The sequence below is a fragment of the Anser brachyrhynchus genome, assembly GCF_964034855.1.
Source record: "Anser brachyrhynchus genome assembly, chromosome: 25".
NCBI classification, from domain to species: Eukaryota; Metazoa; Chordata; class Aves; order Anseriformes; family Anatidae; genus Anser; species Anser brachyrhynchus.
Genome location: NC_137718.1, coordinates 2235610 through 2254349, shown reverse-complemented (window position 1 = coordinate 2254349; position 18740 = coordinate 2235610). Strand labels below are relative to the sequence as shown.

The 18740-nt window shown below is 50.7% G+C and overlaps 1 long non-coding RNA gene across 6 annotated transcripts in view; it reads left to right on the top strand.

Moving 5' to 3' along the window:
- Nucleotides 1-18740, top strand: part of LOC308182731 — a 28261-nt gene that overhangs the window by 7386 nt on the left and 2135 nt on the right. For 4 of the 6 annotated variants that reach the window (XR_013942051.1, XR_013942052.1, XR_013942055.1 and 1 more), the window contains 2 exons: nt 11216-13272; nt 17088-17214. This is a non-coding gene — a long non-coding RNA (uncharacterized lncRNA). The remainder of the gene's footprint in view (nt 1-11215; nt 13273-17087; nt 17215-18740) is intronic. The other 2 variants (XR_013942054.1, XR_013942053.1) reach the window with 2 other exon arrangements.

Below are 18740 nucleotides of genomic sequence, written 5' to 3'. Positions count from 1 at the left end.
CAGTGGAGATCTGATCCTCTCCCTTCTTTCTAGATTTTTCTGACCCTGAAGAGTGGCAGAAAGCCTTGTGCTCCCTCTGTCTTTTCCATTTCAACTCTCAGGAAATCCAAGATAAAATTCGGGTTCAACTTGATCAAAAAGGGTTTTCACTGGGGGAGGGGAAAAAATGTTTCTCTGCAGATGTCTGTCCTGATTGAGGTAAATAGCCAAGCATTATGTGGGGAATGAAAAACAGTTCCTAGATGCTTTAGCTCTTTCTCCCCCATCCCTTCCCTTCCCTGCAGTATTTGTCATGATTATTATTTATTTAGCACGTCTGCTTTAGCCAAAAGCTGCTGGTCCCCACCAGCCCACGGTCAGCCCCAAACCCTCATGTGCCCAGGGCTGTTGTGCTCCTCCTGCAGACAGGACAACACAAATATCGCCCGTAGTGCTTGGTGCTCCCCTGAAACTTCAGCTCTGACCGAAGGCAGGCACAACAGCCCCTGAAGGATGGGAGCAGGGAGGTGCAGGTTGGATTGTCCTGATGCTGTGCTGCTGAGAAAGCTGCTGCAGATGGCTGATTTTAAACCAAGACAGGATTGCAGGGGAACCACAGCTGAGGCGTGCGAGGTGGTGTGAATGTGTGCTACGTAGGATGAACTTGCACAGGGATGTGTGAGCTCGGTGGTGCTGGGGCTGAAGGCTGGGGGTGCTGGGGGTACGTGGCTTCCTTTAGGTCACACAGAGGTAGGAAGCGACTGCTGTGCCCCTCAGCATCACATCTCCATCAGCCGAGCATCTGGCCCTGCTTGAGCCCCGCTGCACCTCCTCTCATCCGGCTGTGGTGCCAAGCTGCCCTCGCCCTCCCTCCAAGAGCAGAGGCGGAGGAAAGGAGCCCAATTTCAGCCTGCAGGAGAGATGCTGAGCTGTAGGAGCTGCTGAGGGAGAGGAATTGTCGGGGCTCCTTGCAGGGTGGGAAGGCAGAGCAGGCAGGTGCTCCCCCAGAAGGTCTGCAGGGCAGGGACTCCTCCAGGGCTCCCCGTGGAGGTGGGGAACCGCAGCAGAAGATGCTCAGGTCTGTGGGAGAAGGGTGTAGGGAGGGCTCATTACTGGCTCATTCTCATGTATCAGTTGCTGTTACTTTGCTCGGGTGTGTTAATTAAAGGCATACCTCCTGCGTGCAGCTGTGTGCATTATTAAGGAGCTGGAGCTATAATAGTGTGTGAATTTGCGAGAAAACATCACGAGCTCTTTTGCATCTATTTACTTGGTTGCATCTTGGCTCTCAGCTCCTCGGGAAGCGGCTGGTGTGCTGCCTGCAGCAGCCCCTCCTCGGGGCCCAGTGGGAGCCCAAGTGGTGCAGATGAGGCCAGGAGAGCGTGGTCTCAGCAAACACCCTGCTTGCTGGAGACAAACACCTCTCCCTCCTCTTTCTGAGCACTGGGGCTGGCTCTACGAGATCTAACTTAGCCAAGCCTTTGTCTAAAGCGTTTATAGCCCAATACACAAGGCAATGAAAACTGTGCCAATTGCTTTCTGGATAAGCGCTGTCTGTTAAGCGTGGAGCAGCACAGAAACACTGCTCTTATTGAGATTGAACGCTCGCATCTCTCTCTCCCCTCATAATTTTGTGCCATAATCCAGGAATGATTTTTGAGCCTCTGAGTGTTGTCGTCTCTGGTGCAGTGACTGATGAGACATCTGCTCTGTGACGTGCTCTGTAACAAACAATTCATTACTGCAAAATGGACTTGCGATCATTAGCCCAGGAGCTCCGGGTTTAATGTGGCATTCTGCGGTGTCACAAATCCTGCCCGGCTCTGGGGATTATGCATCATGTTTTATATCAGTTGTGAAACCTGAACTTCAAGACAATGGATATTTAACATGTTTGGCAATTCAGTTGACATATTTACTTTTCCTGAACGAGTCCATTTTGGAGATGAGCACTAAAGCACCCAAGCTCATTAGTGCAGAGCTGCTCTGCCTGAGGAAATCTTCCTCCCGGATGCCTCTGCTCTCCTGCCCTCATTTGAAATTGGGGGATTGGGCAGGGGTTGTGTGGGGCACACCGGTGTGTAGAGGTCACCTTGGCCACAGATCTTATCAAAAGAGAAGGCAACCAGTGCTTGGAGGGGAAGTGGTCCTCATTGGAGAGGCATCACTGGGGCGCTGGTGAGCCAACCGGGATGGATTTTGCTTTCTCCTCCTTCTCCCTCCTTCCCCATCCCCTCTTTTTCAGGCAGGCACCTCCCAAACCATGACCTGTCTCCACCAATGCTCAGGTAGCTTCCCTGGGGAGGGCTCCCTGCGCTGTGCACCCAAGGTTGTCCCATAGAAATGAGCTCTGTGATCATTTCTCCAAGCCCCACTAACTGTGGATTAAGCCCTGATTGTTCTGGGCTGCTCGGAGTAGGGTTTTACCACAGCCCTCAGAAAAAGGCAGCTTGGTTTTTGCTCTTTTTTTTTTTTCCTTGCCCTTTTGTGCTGCTCGTGCAATCTGCTCTAACGGGATTGCGTGGTGGTTTGTTTGCTTTGCTCGAGTGTCTCTGCTTGGCTGGAGCTTTGTGATAACCCCCTGAATCCAAGCACATCGAAAGGCTCTAATACAATCACAGAGCTTTGTGCATTGCTCAAAATCTCGACTAATCTGTGTCATCATGAGATAGAGGCAGTGCTGATTTCTAGAGGCTGTGGTTTAATGTGAAAATGGGGAACTGGAAGCACTAAACAATAGCTGTAGCTCAGTCTTAATGCAGCTCACTCGTTAGGAGAGTGGAAAATTACAGATAAACTCCCCATAATAGTAAAAATATCTCCAATCCCAGGAGATTTCATTAGTTACAAGTAACTATTTATTGCAAGATTTTTCCCTTGCCACCTGTTTGTTGGTTAGTAAGCTTTTTGTTTGTTTTTAAATAAGGGGAATTATCCATATGACAAAAATAACAAGCCAAAACAAACCCCCTTGATGCCAGTCTAGGATTTCCATCTCACGTAACCGAATGGTTGTTCGATGAGGGATAGTCTCCCAGCTCAATGGAGACTCGGGGCTTCTCTGCCCATCTCATGGCCAAGCGCCTAATCCTGTGCCTGCTCCTGAGCCATCAGAACCACAAAAAAGCCGCTGGGTCCCTCAGATCCTGGGGGCTAGGAGGTAGCTGGAGTGACCTGCGAGAGGCAAGCCAAGTGCCAGCTCCGTGACAACAGCTCCCAGATGGTGACAAAATGATTTCCGAGTCTCTGGCGCTGGAGCAAGTTGAGTGGCAGCTGCAGACATGGGAAGTGCGCTGCACAGATAGAGCTGACATTGATGCAGCCCGGTGTTATTAAACTCCCCTGACGTGCTCCGTTCCTCTACGGAAAGCATTCAGAGATGCTGGTGACATGGCATTGGGATGGAGCTGGTGCAGGATGGGGCCGCTATCACAGCAGGAGCGGTGGTGGCGTTCATTAAGCTGCTCCCGCGGCCGCTTCCAGCGCGACACAATTCCCTGCCTGCCTGCCAGGGCCAGCACGACACAAACTGGGTCTGTCAGGGGCTGTCACACCACAAAGGCGAGCACGGTGAACACGCATTCAAGACAACACCAGGAGCAATGGGTGCTGGGCCCAATATGGCCATTCTTGCCGCGTTAGCACGGCTCGGATTGTAATAATTGCATCCAGTGCTTCGACAGCAGGTTGTGCTGCCAAGGATCCCCTTGGGCTTTGCAAAGAGAATCAGGCTGAATTTTCCAAATTGCCTGCCCCCCGCTGCAGAAATGCTGGTGAAATACATACGCAGGCTCGCGGGCACAGCTTACTCTGCTGTTTGTAATTGCCTTAGCATCACCTAGGATGCCCTTACGCTGCTTGTCCCTTCCCCAGGGAGCCTCGTCTGTGTGTTTGTGCAGTGCCTCACACAGAGCCTGTGCTGTAGTCACAGGAGAGGAATAAAAAATGAAAAATAAGCCTCTCAGGCGAGTATGGGAATAATTCTGGGCACAGAGAAACTGGTAGCACAGCTGCCGCTGGTGTCTGTGGGGTTAGGAGCAGCCTGATCTGCAGCAGTGGGTGGTGAAAGGAGATTTTGGTGTGCTTGCCGTGGCTGAGAGGCAATGGGTGCTTGGTGTGTTGTCCTGTGTGCGGTTCTGAGCTCAGGGTGTGCTGTTGGAGGGTGTGTGAAAGACCTGACCGCACACAAGACCTCAATGTCTCACTGCTGAAGCCAGCCCCAAGCTGCCACCCATTCCCAGTGGGAACCCTCAGCCCTCCAGCTCCAGCTGGCTTCCCTCATTCCTCTGACACTTTCCCTCTTTCAGAGCCTCCTTTTTCTGCCAGCTGGGCCCCGGGTGTCCCCGAGCGGCCTTTCTGCTGCTTGCATTCACAGCACAGAGCAGGAGGTTTGGCCTGGAGTGCTGAGCGCCCCGGGCACTCAGTCTGACCGTGTGGTTTCTGCTTTAGGTGCCTCTGCAAAAACGAGAGAAAATTTCAGCTCCACAGCTGAAGGTTGGTCTGCAAGGGAACTTTTTCTTGAATGACTTTGGTATTATTATTATTTTTTTTTTTAACTTCCCAGGCCTGAGTGTTCGGGGGGCCTTGTCAGGCCTGGTGGATTTGTGCTGGCAGCCTTGCAGCCACACCTCCTGCGAGGACGGGACTTCTTTACAGGAATGGTGTAAAAACCGGGGGCCCAGAACTTCAGCCCCTACCTATCCCCTTGCTCTAACAGCAAATGAAGGAAAACGACCAGTTCTCCACAGCCAGCTTTCAGAAGAAAGCCTTATTCTCCCTTTTTCAGGGAACAGAAGGCAGACGGGAAGAGTCAATACAGTGAACAAAAATACGGAGAGGGCTGGGGGTCAGCAGAGGTGAGCTCACATGGGGAAACAAACGATCTCTGTAGGACCTATGCTAGGCTCGCCGTTATTCTTGAAGTGTATCCGCTTAGACAACCCTGCACAGAAGCAGTAATAACAGGAGAATTGAATAAAAAAACCCTACAGTAGCTTCTTGACTGAGATAGCAAGCGACTGAGCCGGGATGTTGCTCTGCAGCATGCTCCCATGTGCCCTGGGACTGGCGGGCACGGGGAGCTGGCAGCAGCCTTGCAGCACGAGGCTGCAGGTGGGAACGCAGGCAGGAATGCAGGCATGCGTGCACAACTGACTGCAAGTGCATGCCAACAGGCTAATGGATGTATGGGAGCCTTTGGGGAGGTAAAATAGCAAAACCACAGGGAATTGGGTGTGCGGTGGGGGGCTTGAACCTCTGTGGCCAGCGCAAGGGTTGCTGTGTGGCAGTGTCTGGGTGTCGGAGTAAGCACTGGTGTGGGTTTAAGCATTAGTGAGTAAACAAATTTTTCCCCTGGCACAGTCTGAACTGCTTTCCTGAGCACCAGCCATGTTTGCTGGTTACCTTGCAGACCAGAAGGGGAATAGAAGTTCTTTTTTTGCCAGGAATGGTAATGCTGAAAGGCTCTGAAGGGCGTAAGGAACAATTTCCTGCACTAGGAAAGCGCTCCCTCCCTCTGCACAGGGTGCAGCCCCATGGCTCCAGTGCTGAGGTGGAGCAAGCCCCTGCGCCCTGCCCTGGTTAGCACAAGAACTGACTCCTGGATTTTTATTCAGAGGTATAAAGGTGGTTCTTCAGCTGTGGCAGGGCTCTGTTCCAGCCCAGCATTGCACACGGGCTCTCCAATCTGTATTTGCAGAAGCGTGGCCATCCCCATGGAATTATCCTGAGGCTGTGTCAGCCCCATATGCCCTGGGCAGCCCTGGTGCTTTCCCTGGTGCCCGGAGCACCTCGTTCCTCCACACTGCTCACGGAGATGGTCTGGCTGCACGATCGATAGGTAGATGTTCCCTGCCGCGTGTTTATATTGGGGCTGAGAATAAATCTAACTCATCTGGGCGAGCACACAAGGGAAAGGGATTTGGAGAGGCAGAGATGCCGCGGTGATGCTTGGCTCGTTGCTACGCGACGTGCTGTAGCCATGGCGACTGCCGGAGGAGCACGGACCCTTCTTCTGATACGGGCTGCACCGAAAATCCATCAGAAATGCTGCTGCTGCTGCTCCTCGGCAGGGCTGCCCTGGGCTGAGAGCCCCAAATCCCCTCCAGCGTCCTGTGGGGTCACTTCTGCAGCTCGTGTGGCTGGGAGCGGTTATTTTCTGCAGCTATTGTCTCTCGGGTGGGCTGGGTTTCTGTGCTTTTCAGACTGGAAGCCTTTGCGTTAAAGGACAGCAATAAAACTTGCGCGAGGCCATCCAGCGGTAGCTGCACAGGGCTATGCTGTCCTGTAAACAAAGCCGCAGATTTGTTCTGTGTTCCTATTCCTGGCGAGGGAGAGGGAAACGTGCCCTTGCCTGACACTGCAGCTGCTCCTGCAGGGTCAGAGGGATTGCATCTGCCAGAAATACACATCCCTTGGTCTCACTCGTATCCAATTCCTGTTGATTCTTGAGCGGAAATGGCCCCAAAAGCAAATGAAGGCAGGGAACATAATGGAAAATTGGGGGTGGGATTGAGATCCAAATGAGGTCTCCCTGGGCAGCTGCCCCAGCAGATCTCCCTTCTCCTGCTCCCTGCAGGCGTGGCTGGGCGAAGGAGGGCTGCTAAGTCAGCTCCAAGCGATGGTTCCCTTCAGGCCAGGAACAGCGAAACCTCCTTTGCATCTCTTTGAAGTGTGCTACCTGCCAGATGCAGCTCAGGGCATGCTGTGATGCCGAGGATGTCATAATTATCCTTTTCCCTGCACCAGGAGGGGAGAGTTCTTGCCCCAGAGGTCTGAGGCGTTTACTTGGGGGAACGCACGATGCACAGGATAACGTAACAGAAGGTACCAGCTGGAGACGCTACTGCAGAAGATAATTGTAGGATGATTTTAAAGAAAAAGCAGCTTTTGGGAAGAATGAACAGGCGCAGAAGTAGGAGGCTTGGAGTGGAATATGATAAATGTTTGGGATTAAGCATTAAACCCAGAAGGGGAGAGTAATCTGTATCATTCCTGAGGAGTAGGAGTGACTGATTGTCCATCTGGAGCGTTTCGTGGCTATGTGGGTGAAATAAGCATGTTTCTGTCAGCAGCGCAGACGTGCTGATAGCATCCTGCAAGGAGGACGTGCATCCTCCAGCCACAGGCTCTCGGGGATCCCAAAACGTGCTGAACTTCAGCGGTGAAGAGCACAGCGCTGGCTGCCGGGGCTGGCTTAACCGGGCAGACCTGCTGCTGAGGCTTACGGTAGCAAAGCAGAACAAGGTCCGTGAGCTTCAAAGCTCCTCGTGGGAGCTCAGCGCTGCAGGTGAGAGCAGTAATTGCCCTCCAGGGAGGAGAAGGAGCCTGAAGGGGAACTCCAGCTTTAGGAGCGAGCAGGAGGTAGTGCTGCCCGGCTGCGGTCACTGCCTGGCCACAGGGCCATGGTGTTTTGCTCCGGCAGAGCCCAGAGCAGCTGTCAGGGCTGTGCTGGTCGCTGCGTGGCTTCCCCTCCACCCAGGGAGCCCCACGCTGCTGGGGCAGGGCTGGTGCTTGGACAGGACCATGGCACCGCCGCTGCCTGCCAGGCAGGAGTCCTTCCAAGCGCAGCCTCATCATTGGGAAGCTCGGAGCATCCTAATTAAGCGTGCCGCAGGTGCCGAAGTTGCCAAGCAACCCCATCCTACTGCAGCAGCTCCCCCTGCTCCCAGCCCCTGCCTCTGCTCCAGCCGGGCCAAGGTGCCCCGTCCTGGTACAGGGAAATCACAGCAATGTGCAGGGGGCACGGGGAGCCAGGCAGGAAAGCTGCTCTGGGGCAGCCTGTAGGCATCTGAGGACTGATGGGAGCCAGGCAGGCACGGGGTCGGGCTGGGAGATGAGCAAAAGCCGCTCATTTACTCAGCAGAAGTGGTGAGGTTTGTGCCCCGTGTCCCACACGTGAGGAGGAGCTTTGTGGCTGAGCACCTCCCGATGTAGATGCAGCTGCTTCCAGCCCAGCCAAGCCCTATGAGATGCCTCATCTCCTGTGCCCCCTTCTTCCATCCAAGGACTCAGGATGGAAAAGCCAACAGTGGTGGTGCCCAGGTTCACAAGCTCACTGTTGGCTGATACGTAGCAAGTTCTGGCTCCCCTTTGAAGTGCTGCTGGGGTAGGTGGAAGTTCGGTGTTTCCTTCCCCAAACCAGGGTCCTCCACTGGTTCCCCAAGCATTTTTTTTTTTTCTGGCAGATATCTGGTCATTAACTTTTACTGCAATCATTTTTTTTTATTAACTTCGAAGAAAACCTGTTTCCTGGGTGATCGCTCTTCCACGGGGTTGCAGACCAGCAGCGCACAGCATCGCTCGCTGGATTGAGCTTCCTAATGCCAATATTTCACTGGTAGTAAATCCATCCAGGCTACCTTGTCGTGCTTAAAAAGCCATGAAATTCTCACGCGTTACCCGTGGAATAACCACCGCTAAGAGATGTATTAAGCAGAGATTGAAATCCAGTCTGAGGCATTTGTGTAGCTTGGGTCTAGATGATCAGCTCTTGATATCAGAGGAATAAGATTTGAAGCTATCAGTGAATGGCTTGGCTCTGACAGCGAGCAGGCTGGAGAGAAAAGAAGCAGGTTGGTTGTGCTTCTCTGCTTTGGTATTTATCTACTATCTACAATGCTTTTCTCCTAAGTCGATCGCGTGGTGACTGTCCCTTCCTCCTCCCTTTCTTTCCCATGGGGAGAAGAGGGCAGTCGGCTCTGTTCACCAGCTGTTAGTGAAGGCGAGCATCCTTTCTGCTCTTGGTGGTTTGTTTTTTTTTTTTGGACACTGTAATTTGTTGGGAATGAGGAGCAGTCTGTTGTCCTCTAAACAGAGGTGGGGTTGTGTGCATGGGGGTTATTTCTTTGGAGGAGAAGTCTCAAAGGAAAGCAGGCACAGAAAACATTCCCTGCAGTCAAACCATTTGTTCTGTTTAAGCACTGTAATAACGAACACGATTATAACAGTAGCTCAGCCACCCCTGTTATTTGCATTATGGAATTATTTGTATTAGCAATGTGCCGTGATGTGTGCGAGCGTGCAAATGTCAGGCAGTGCACCCAGGAGGCCACGGGAGAGAAAACAGGGAAGGGGGCCCGGGCTCTGCAGGGTCGGCACCGGAGCTGAGGCTGCTCCGGACAAACTGCAACAAACTCGGCTCTCAGCTTTCTTGTCTGGAGCACAAAGCTGGCAGGAGACCGGCGGGCTCTTGTGCATTGCCTGGGTCCTTCCCGCATGTTTGTGCCTCACCGCACCTCCTTGCTAATTTGCGGTTTTGTGCTGGATAAATAGTGTCTGGGTATATTTGATTTATTTTTTAAACACATTTGTGATGACATTAAATCGCTTTGTGATGCTTGACAAATGTATTTTTTTTATTTTTCCTACCCACAGAGAAAGATTGCAAACTAAAAAAAAAAAAAAGAAAAAAAAACCTAAACCCACAAATGAACAAAAACTAAAAATGCCCTAATAAGAATAAAAAATAAAACCCACAAAACAAACAAAAAACCCATCAACTCCAGCATGCAAGGAAGTACGTGTGCATTTTATGAACAGAATGAAATTAGATACCTGTCAAAATACATTTGTCCTCAAAATAACTATTCATACATTTCATTTTCCTGCATAAATAGATATTCATCTGCTCTCTTCTGCCTGTCATTTGCTCCTCACATTCCAGCACTGACTGTGGGAGGGAAATATTTAAAGACGCTTCCAAAGCAATAAGCAGGCTGGGCTTATATCATTTCCTCTGGCTTTCTTAGCACCGCTCACTTTATTACCAATGAGAAGGGAAACATCTATTTAAAATCAGCCCAATAATACTGTGTTCCAAAACATTAATTCCGAGCTGCGAACCCTGTCTGGTTTCAAGCAAGCTCTGCCAGTGGAGCAGCTCCTGCAGGTTGGCTTCCCTGGTGGGATGGGATGGGATGGGATGGGATGGGATGGGATGGAGCGGAGCAGCTGGGGAGCCTGGCCAGGGCTGGGTGCCCCTGGGTCTGCTGCTTGTGGTTTGTTTGTAGCCTGAGTGCTGTGAAAGGTGACGGAGCCTGGGAGTGATGGAGATGCTCCTCTGGCCAGGGGGATTTTGAATTCAATGTGGTTTGGATCCAGCCATTATAAAGCAACATTTTTGATTTTTTTTTTTAAAAAAAGGGAAAACTTCCATAGCCTGCTTTTGAAATTTGGTAGCTTCTCTCCCCTACTTTGTATGACACGGGCAGCTGCTCCCAGGCAAGCCTTGGAGGGAGCGGAGCAGATCGCTTACAAGTTTCTCTGAAGCATGCTGGCTGCATCTTAATGGGGCGGTTGCAGCCCATCGAGAAGGGCTGCCAATAAAATTTCAAATCTTGTTAAGTCTTCCAGTATGAGCAAAGCGCATCTGAAAATCTGGCAGATAAAAGAACCTTTTGACCAAAAGGAAAAAAACATGCATTTTAAACACTGCTGAACCAACAACACTTATTAGCATATGTTTTTCTTCGATAATGGTTCCCAGGAGTAGCGCAAACAGATTCGACACTGTGTGCATCAGAGGAGCTCGATAGGAGTTCAAGAAAAACATCGCTCTCGTGTCAAAGCCACGGTGTCACCAAACACCTTTCCTGGCAAGGTGGCACGAGCCTGCGTGTGCGCAGCCAGCCGCAGCTTTGCGGTGTTTGGGAAACTGCTCTGGGGAGCTGGAACCAGGAGATTTTTCACCTCCTGGTAGGTCTGAGAGAGCAGTCGGCTCGGGAAGGCTGCTTCTCTGCTGCTTGGCACAGCCGAGGGGTATATGACCACATATGCAGAGTGATGGTAATGTTGATGCAGGACTCGGGATGTGAGGGAAGGAAACCACCAAAATGACACCGACCCAAGGCCCACAGCTCCAAGCAGCAGAGCTGAGCTCTCTCCTCCAGAAAAAGCCTCCAAGCTCTGCCTAACGGAGGACAGGGAAGAGGGCTCGGAGCCAGGCACCCTCCTGCTCTGACACACCTGGAGCCATCCGTTGCTTTTGGCATCTTGTGTCCTTAGAAGTGTTTTGTCAAGGACCTCCAAAGGGTGAATTATTTTTTCTAGAAATCTCAGAGATCTTACTGAGACTGGAAATTGAGGAATTAATGAACTAGTGTGGATAATGATTGCAGTTCATTGAAAAACACATATTGCCATGCATTTCATGTCCAAACTGAGGGAAATACTGAGCTGTAGAACTTAATCTGAATTTTTTAAAAAACTGTTTACTTCTTTTTGTTTCTTTCTGCAGTTTGAGTTCTGGGGGCTCCATGCCTGACACCCTTGGCAGCCTCTGGTGCAGCTCCCCTGGCATTTGAGAAATTTGCTCTTCGAGGCAGAGGCAGTTAACACGTGGGCAGCACTCACTAACCTCACTCCAGCTTCCCCCTTGACAATGGTTGTTCACATGCGAACAAAAACCTGTCTGAAGATTACAGGGAAACGTGGCAACTTTGTTTTCACAGGGAGGCTGTTCTGCTTCTCCATGCAGCAGAGACTGATTAAAATCAGTATAAAGCACAAGAAGCATGGATCTGAATCAAAAACCTACGCGCTACTAATACTGAAGGAAAGAGAATTTGTATCAAGGCACTTGAGGAACTCTGAAGATGAAAACCCCTAGACTGATTTGTTTATAGACTTTCTTTTGTTACTCGCTACTGCAATATCTGAGCATATAGGTAATAGTTATTATGATCATTTCATCTTTATCTATTGTTGAAGGAAGGAACAGATGTGACTACAAGCTTTGACTCCCACATGCTACTGCAGTAAAATGCAAGACAGGTAGGGATGGTGGTGGGTAAACAGAAAACCAGCCTGTCAAATCACTGGGGACACTTTTCAGTGCAGGTAGCCAGCCTTTTTAAAGGAGGTCAGGCACTAGGGATGATGTAGTAGCGGTGGAAGCAGCATACCCTGGAAAATTTAGGGATTTAATTTCCATACCTAAGTGTCAACTGAATTTGCTGGAAAATCTAAAGGCAGCTGTAGAAGGTGAGCTATTTGGCAGGTTTAGTCATTTGGGAGAACATGGTCAATAAATTAGAGGCTGTTCTACATGTGAGGGTTACATCTGTTTGTGCTGTTCTTGACCTGCATAGCAGACATGGTTACAGCGGAAGTTTGGCTGTGTAAAGATAGTTACTCCTTTATGAAAAAGTAGATAAGATATACCGTATCTCTGCTGGTGCGTACAGAAACCTATACACAGGGCATCTTCATCTTGTTGTAGCCGTGACCACATGGTGGCATGTTCTGCTAAGGGTGAAATATTTTATCCCCCAGCTGCAGAGTGGCAGGGGTGCAAACCTGGGATGGTCGAAAGCTGGTTCGGAGCCCCCCCGAGCACCCTTGCACGGGGTGCCTGCTGCCTGGGCTGCATCTCGAGGCCCCCCCAGAGCCCCGCGTGTCCCCACAGCCCCGGGTGTCACCTGCTGGCGCCCAGGGACAGGCCCTTAGGTGCTGCCACCGTGGCTGTTATCTTCCCAGTACTTCAAACAGTGATAAAGGAGGCTGCCAATCACTTTTACATTAATGTGTTTCAGAAGACGCCAAGGGGAGGATTAAACAGGCAGCAGAGCCCTTCCTGTGGCTTGTGTGCGGCCTTGCAGGCCCGGTTGGGTCTGGTGGAGGCAGGGGGGCTCCAGCACCAGGGGCTCCCTGGTTCTCTGAAAATCAGCACACCCACAGCCCTGCCCAGAGATTGCGGGGGTTAAGGGCCTAGGGTCTTGTCCAGGTGAAACCCGAGGGGGCAGCTGAGCTCTCCAGCTCTGGAGCAGGAATTAATTTGGGGAAATGGTCCACGTGACAAGCTCTGTTTGTTACCAGTGTGATGACAGCCTGACCTGACTGTGAATGGGGCAGACTGTCTGGAGGGACAGGAGAAAACAGGGAAAGGAAGAGGTGTTTTGTGCCTGCTGAGGTGCTTAGGGTGCTGTTCTCCTATGGGAACGAGTGAGGAGTGTAGGCACCAAGATGGGAACGAGGAACTTGCCTTCTGGGATTTCCCCAGGCTCACGGAGGACCTCCACAGCTGAAGTGTCTGTGCCAGGCAGGAGCCTTCACCACAGGCAGAGCTTCCTGAAAGAACATATGTGGAGAAGAGAAGATGCACGTAAAGAATCCTGCAGGAGACAAGTACGGGACCGTCACTTCTCCTGAACCAGGTCACCATTCTTTAAGCCTAAGGCTGTGCCCTCTGAAAGCAAGGGCCCGCTGCGGTCAGAGAGCCTCGTCTGTCTCTGCTGGCAGCGTGCTTACGGGGCGGTTATTTATTGCCGCCGTTTGTCCGTCAGTCCGGGAGAGGTGAGCGACTGGTGGGGAGCACAAGGCAGGGGGAGAACCTGACATGGGATAAAAACATTCGTTCTCAGTGACTGCACTGGGCTTTAAATCAGGCCTTGAGGACGCCTGTGAGGCCACAAAAGGATCATTTTGAGGCCTCCACGTAGAGCTGGACTTGCAGAGCCTGGACCTTCCCTGTCCCACGCGGTGCCAGGTACCTTGGGCCAGGCCCAAAATAGGGGGTGCATCTGGCCCGGGTCCAAATGTGTCATATCCACCCCTTCTCAGTAAAGTTAGACACAATGATTACCTGGAAAACTTTGCTACCCTGATATCTGCCTGAGCTTATCACTGTTTTTTATTTACTAATTGTGGGGACTGTCATTTCACATGCCCGTGAGCTGTTACCTCTGCCCACAGTGCCACGTACAATAACAAACAGCCAGTTGGAGGGAAATCCAGCCTTTTTCCTCGAGCTTTTTTTTTATAGCAAAAACTGCTGTTTTGGCCCTGGTTGGAGATTATCTCCTACTTTTACTGCTGCAGGCACTTCAGAGTTTCAGTCCCACCCAGCCCTACTTCTGGATTTAATGGGCTGTCAGGTTTTCTCGTTATCTTTACTTCCAGCCGGAATAACTTGGCCATAAACATTCCCCCTAGACTAAAACTGTGTCCAGCAGGAAATGTAGAAGTTTTTCTCAGGTTTCCCATAAGTGTGTGAGCACTGCCAGAGCTTTTCAGCTGAAAGATGCTGAACAGCAGAACAGCTGCTTTGCATCGGTCAGAGAAATATTGGGAAGCAAAGGGCAGAAGCTTCTGCATGTGCACCAGCCACTCTGAACCCGCACTACTGCAGTATTGTCAGAACAATTTTCCTTTCCCCCAGTGCCATGTCAGACTCGGTGGTTGTTTGCATCCTGCTGAGCAGTGGAAGGGACTGAAGCAAAGGACTTAGAAGTCTTTTGCATCCCTGTGGTCGGGGCTGCAGCAGAGAGCAGCAGGCTGAACGTGTGGCCCACCGCTCGGTGCTCCATCCTTCCAAGCAGCCCAGGGCTTGTTGTCTCTCCCTCTCCCACCATCTTCTTGTTAAATGAATTGGGAATTCAGGCACAGGCAGTTAATTCCCCATGTGTTGCCTCAGACCATGTTCCAATTTTACTTCTCTGTAGCGTTTAATAGAGCTCTTGCATAAAAGAAACAAGTGCATAGATTGGGAGCTGGAGAGGCAGGATCCCATTGATCAGCTGTGCTGCCTGCATCACTGGATGCTTGTCTTGGTTTGAAAGCTTTCCTGGCTCCCTCCTTGCCAAAGTGTGCTGCTATTTATTTGGTCCCCTTGTGCTCTCGTTTGTTAGGCAGAGGCTTGCTTTCTCTCCATCTCTCTCTCCCTCTCTTTGCCCTCTCCGCCTGGTGTTCCAGTTCTGCACTGGCATTTAAATGAAGTGGGAAAGGGAAGCTGCGAACTGAATTTATGCCCAGCACAGGAGCAGCACAAGGAGATGTGCAGTCTGCCTGCGGAGGTCCCAGGCCAGAGGCAGCCTGGACGCTGCTCCAGCACCACGCTGCTGTCAGTGCTGCACTCCCCAGGGCAGCATGGTTCAGCAGCATCTCCCAGCCGTCCCCAGCAGTTTGCAAAGGAGATTTTAGTCCAGTTCCCACGCACTTCACAGTTCAGTCAGCTGGGCAGCCCCAGCAGCATGCAGGCGAGGAGCAGGAGAGGCTGCTCAGCACCTCGCTGTGATGTGGGGTGGGAGAGGGGGGCACCTCCCAGGCCACTCGGGTGGAATCAGCCGGCTGAGGACTGGGCCTTGCCCTGAAGACATGGAGCACTGCAGTGAAAGCCCCATTAAATACTCAATTTGGAGCTGAAATATCCTTTATCAGAAATTTATAACCCATTTTAAATGAATCCATTCAGGGCCCAGTGAGGGTCCTGGCTGTGGGAGGAGATAATTCCCCAGGTTTATTTATACAGTTTGATAGTTTTTATGCTGGGCTAGTAAAAAAGAGTCTGTGCTGATAAAATACTTTTTCTGCTTATAAAATTGGAGAGTGTTTTATCTGTGATGCTGAAATTGCGCTGCCCTGGTAGCTGTGTGTGGGTGGGGGGTGGCACTGCCGGTGAGTGCTCAGGGTCCCAAATGTCCCTTGGCAAGGGCTTTTCTGGTGTCTGAACCATCCTTGTCCTCCACAAGAGCTGCTTGTGTGGGGACAAAATGCAGCTGGGCCAATTAATGGAAGGAGAAGTGATTAAGGTGTAATCGTCTTCTGATTGATCAAGTATCCCTTCAGCTGGCCAGCACAAAGGTATCACCTGGAAGGCAGGCAGTAAAGGAGGTGAGATTCTGGGCTCTGGGATGTCTTACCTTGTCTTTGCCCTTTACTGAGACCTGCCCCACAGAGGCAGGATGCTCAGCTACATGATATCATCACATTTCTTCCACTCAGCTGCATGAAGCTCCGTGAGGTTTTGGTACTAGCTAAGAGGTAACAATCCCCAAGGGTGGTTCCTTTCCACTTGCTAACAGAAAGAAGAAGTGGTACAAAAGAACCTGGATTTCCAGTCCCCAAAGGGCAGATTTAGTATCGGCTTCTTATGCTAAACTCTCCCCAGCCTGAGTTTACTGCGGGTGTAATGAGCGCGGCTTTATCACTGCAGTGATCGTGGGATAATAACAGCTCTAACAACAGCAATTCTATTGTAATACAATTTCTGCTGCAAAAATATTGTTATTACGGAAATTGCTGTGACTGGTTGTAGCTGGGGAAACGTTGAATAATCCTCCACAAAGCAAGGGAGTGGGACGAGATGCTGGAGCTGCTCCTCGGCATGTGCCCACCCTGCCGCAGGGAGCACAGCCACACACCTGGCAGATGCTGCGGGCACTCGGGGCAGGGTCTTCCCCTTCTCCTCTTCTGAGAGTTCACATTCTCAGAAAGCGTTTTGGAAAATTCCCCCTCCGCCCCGAATTCAGGTCAGGTTTTCCCCAAGGAGCCTGAGAGGGGATGCTCTGCTCAGCCACTGCACCTTCTGCTCCTGTTTCCGGCTGGGGAAGCTGCTCTGGAAGAAGTCTCGAAGGCTCAGCACCAGAATTAGTTTAAGGAGATAAGGGAAGTCGGTGTGTTAACAGCGAAAGTACTGAAGAGAAGGGGTTACAGGGAAATCTGTAATTTGACATGCTGTTATGTAAGGAGTTTTATGCATGCTATACCCAGATACACCACTGAAAACAGACGGATTAATGGAGGAATTTATCATTTATACAGAGAAAAATAAGGTGATCAAATCAGAGCGAATTTTCCCTTCCTTAGAGATAGGAGAGCAATTACAGCACAATGCAGTCTGTGGGGAACAGAGAGGGGCTATTGTATCCACACAATGGAGAGCAGAGAGAAAACTGCAGGGGGAAAAAAAAAAGACAGAGAGGGAGACGGTGTGACAGAGAAAGCAACAGAATAAACTGTATTATCTGTGACAAGGACACGATGTAAACGTGCGACATCAAAGTGACAACAGAGGCGTCACGGCGAGGGAATTTCAGCTGCACTACCTGGTGCTGAGGGAAGGCTGGGGGCTGCCAGCAGCCTGCCCCGCATGGGGGCAGCCCCACGGAGGCAGAGCGAGCTGGATTTGGTGCTGGAGTGGGGTCTGAGGGCTGCTGGGGGGTACCTGTGATGGTACTGGGCAGGGCTGGGGGGCCGCTGCAAGGAGGGGGTGTGTGGGAAGCCCCTGGACCCCAGCAGTAGCAGGTTCCTGAGTATCCCCAAATCCCCTCGGGATCCTGCCTTTTCAAGTGTGCAGGAATTTCTAACTTCTCACTTTTTCCCCACTCCAGGCAGCCAGTTTTCTACATCCCGGGGAAGGATCCTGCATAATTAAACAGAAACTCTAGGAAATGCATGCATTTTTCCGTGGGGAGTAGAAGCTGAAATATGATGTGCTCCAACGCTGCTTTTTATTCTGTAAGTCGTTTCCCGCCACCCATGCACCCCATCAAAGAATCCAGGAAAGCACAATTAATGTAATGAGCTACAATTTCAAGCCGTGGAAAGCCATCAAAAACAAAGCGAAACCCGGTGAAGCTCTGTGTTACTGCTATTTTGGCCAACACTTGAACCCTTGAGCTCTGCGCACAGCAGTCCGTGCTTCAGGCTAACAGCTGGATGCAAATGCCCCAATCATCTCACTTTCAGTGCTTCCTAATTGTATTTAGACCTATTTTACAGACTTCAGTGACATTCAGAGAGAACAAAGCAGGGTTTGCTGTGTGATGGGGAACTGGCCGCTGGGCTGGGTTATCTGCTCGGCGCTGCTCGTGGCGTTAACACCAGTCTGGCGTTACTTTTTTCTAACTTGATGCAAATTATTTTCACCAGCCCAAATACAGACTTGTGTAATAAAAGCACGAAGGTAGTGCAAACATCCTGTTGACTCAAAGAAAGCGAGAAGCGATCCCCAAAGGGAAGCAGGGCGAGGGTGCTGGTGACTTGTATTGCCCCACAAGGGCTGGCAGGTGGCTGGGCAGCAAGGACCAGCAGATGCATTGCCACGAGGATGTGTCCAGCCTCCATCACGACAGGCAGCTCACTTTAAAACTGTCCCGAGCTAAAATTCCACTTGGATATTGAGGAATAGCTGATGTGAACAGAGAGGGAAATGAGTCTGGAGCTCTCTGCAGTCCCTGGACAATGGCTTCCAGGATGGCAACTTTGCAGACACTGATAATGAAAAGGGGAAAATACAGCATACAGATAAAGCAGACATCTCCCGGAAGGTATTTAGAGAAGCAGTGACATTTAACAGAGGCAGTGGTGCCAGCAGAGCCATTACAAGTTGTTTATCATGCAAGCTCATCCAGTGCTCAGGAGATTTTGGGTCAGCCATTTCATTTCCATGAGAATTTGATTTCAGGGTGGTGAGTTCACCCTACAATAAGATTTGGCTGTGCTGGTTGTATGTTTTGTAATGGTTCTGAAAAAAAAAACAACTTGAAAAAGCAATCACTAAAATATCATCTTCCCATTCTGAGCTCAGCAGGAGCGAGAGGCCGACCGGCTCTTTTATTAATGATGAGAAGGGGAGCCATGCAGCAAAGCCCTCAGGAAGGGTGTGAAGGGCTTAATTTCCTCAGACACCCATGGCCTGGTCTGAGTGCAGCACATATATATTTATTTGGCTCATTTTCAGTGTCCCGATATGCAAATCCCCTTCACAGCCAGCAACAAGGACCCCAGTATGCCCAGTACCCTTGTTGATGCCCTGTGCTGGGTGAAGTTCCCCTCAGCTCTGCCTTGTTCCTTGTGACACAAAAACCCAACCTCCTGGTCTTCTGAAATAGGCAGAAACAGGAGTATTTTAATCATGAACCATGGCCTTAAGCTTAATAAATAGCTGTGCTTCTCTATTGAATACCTGGCTGAAGTCTTTAGCATTTCATGTTTCCTATCTATATAAGCATAAGCCAAGCGATTTCCTAGGGAGCAAAGAC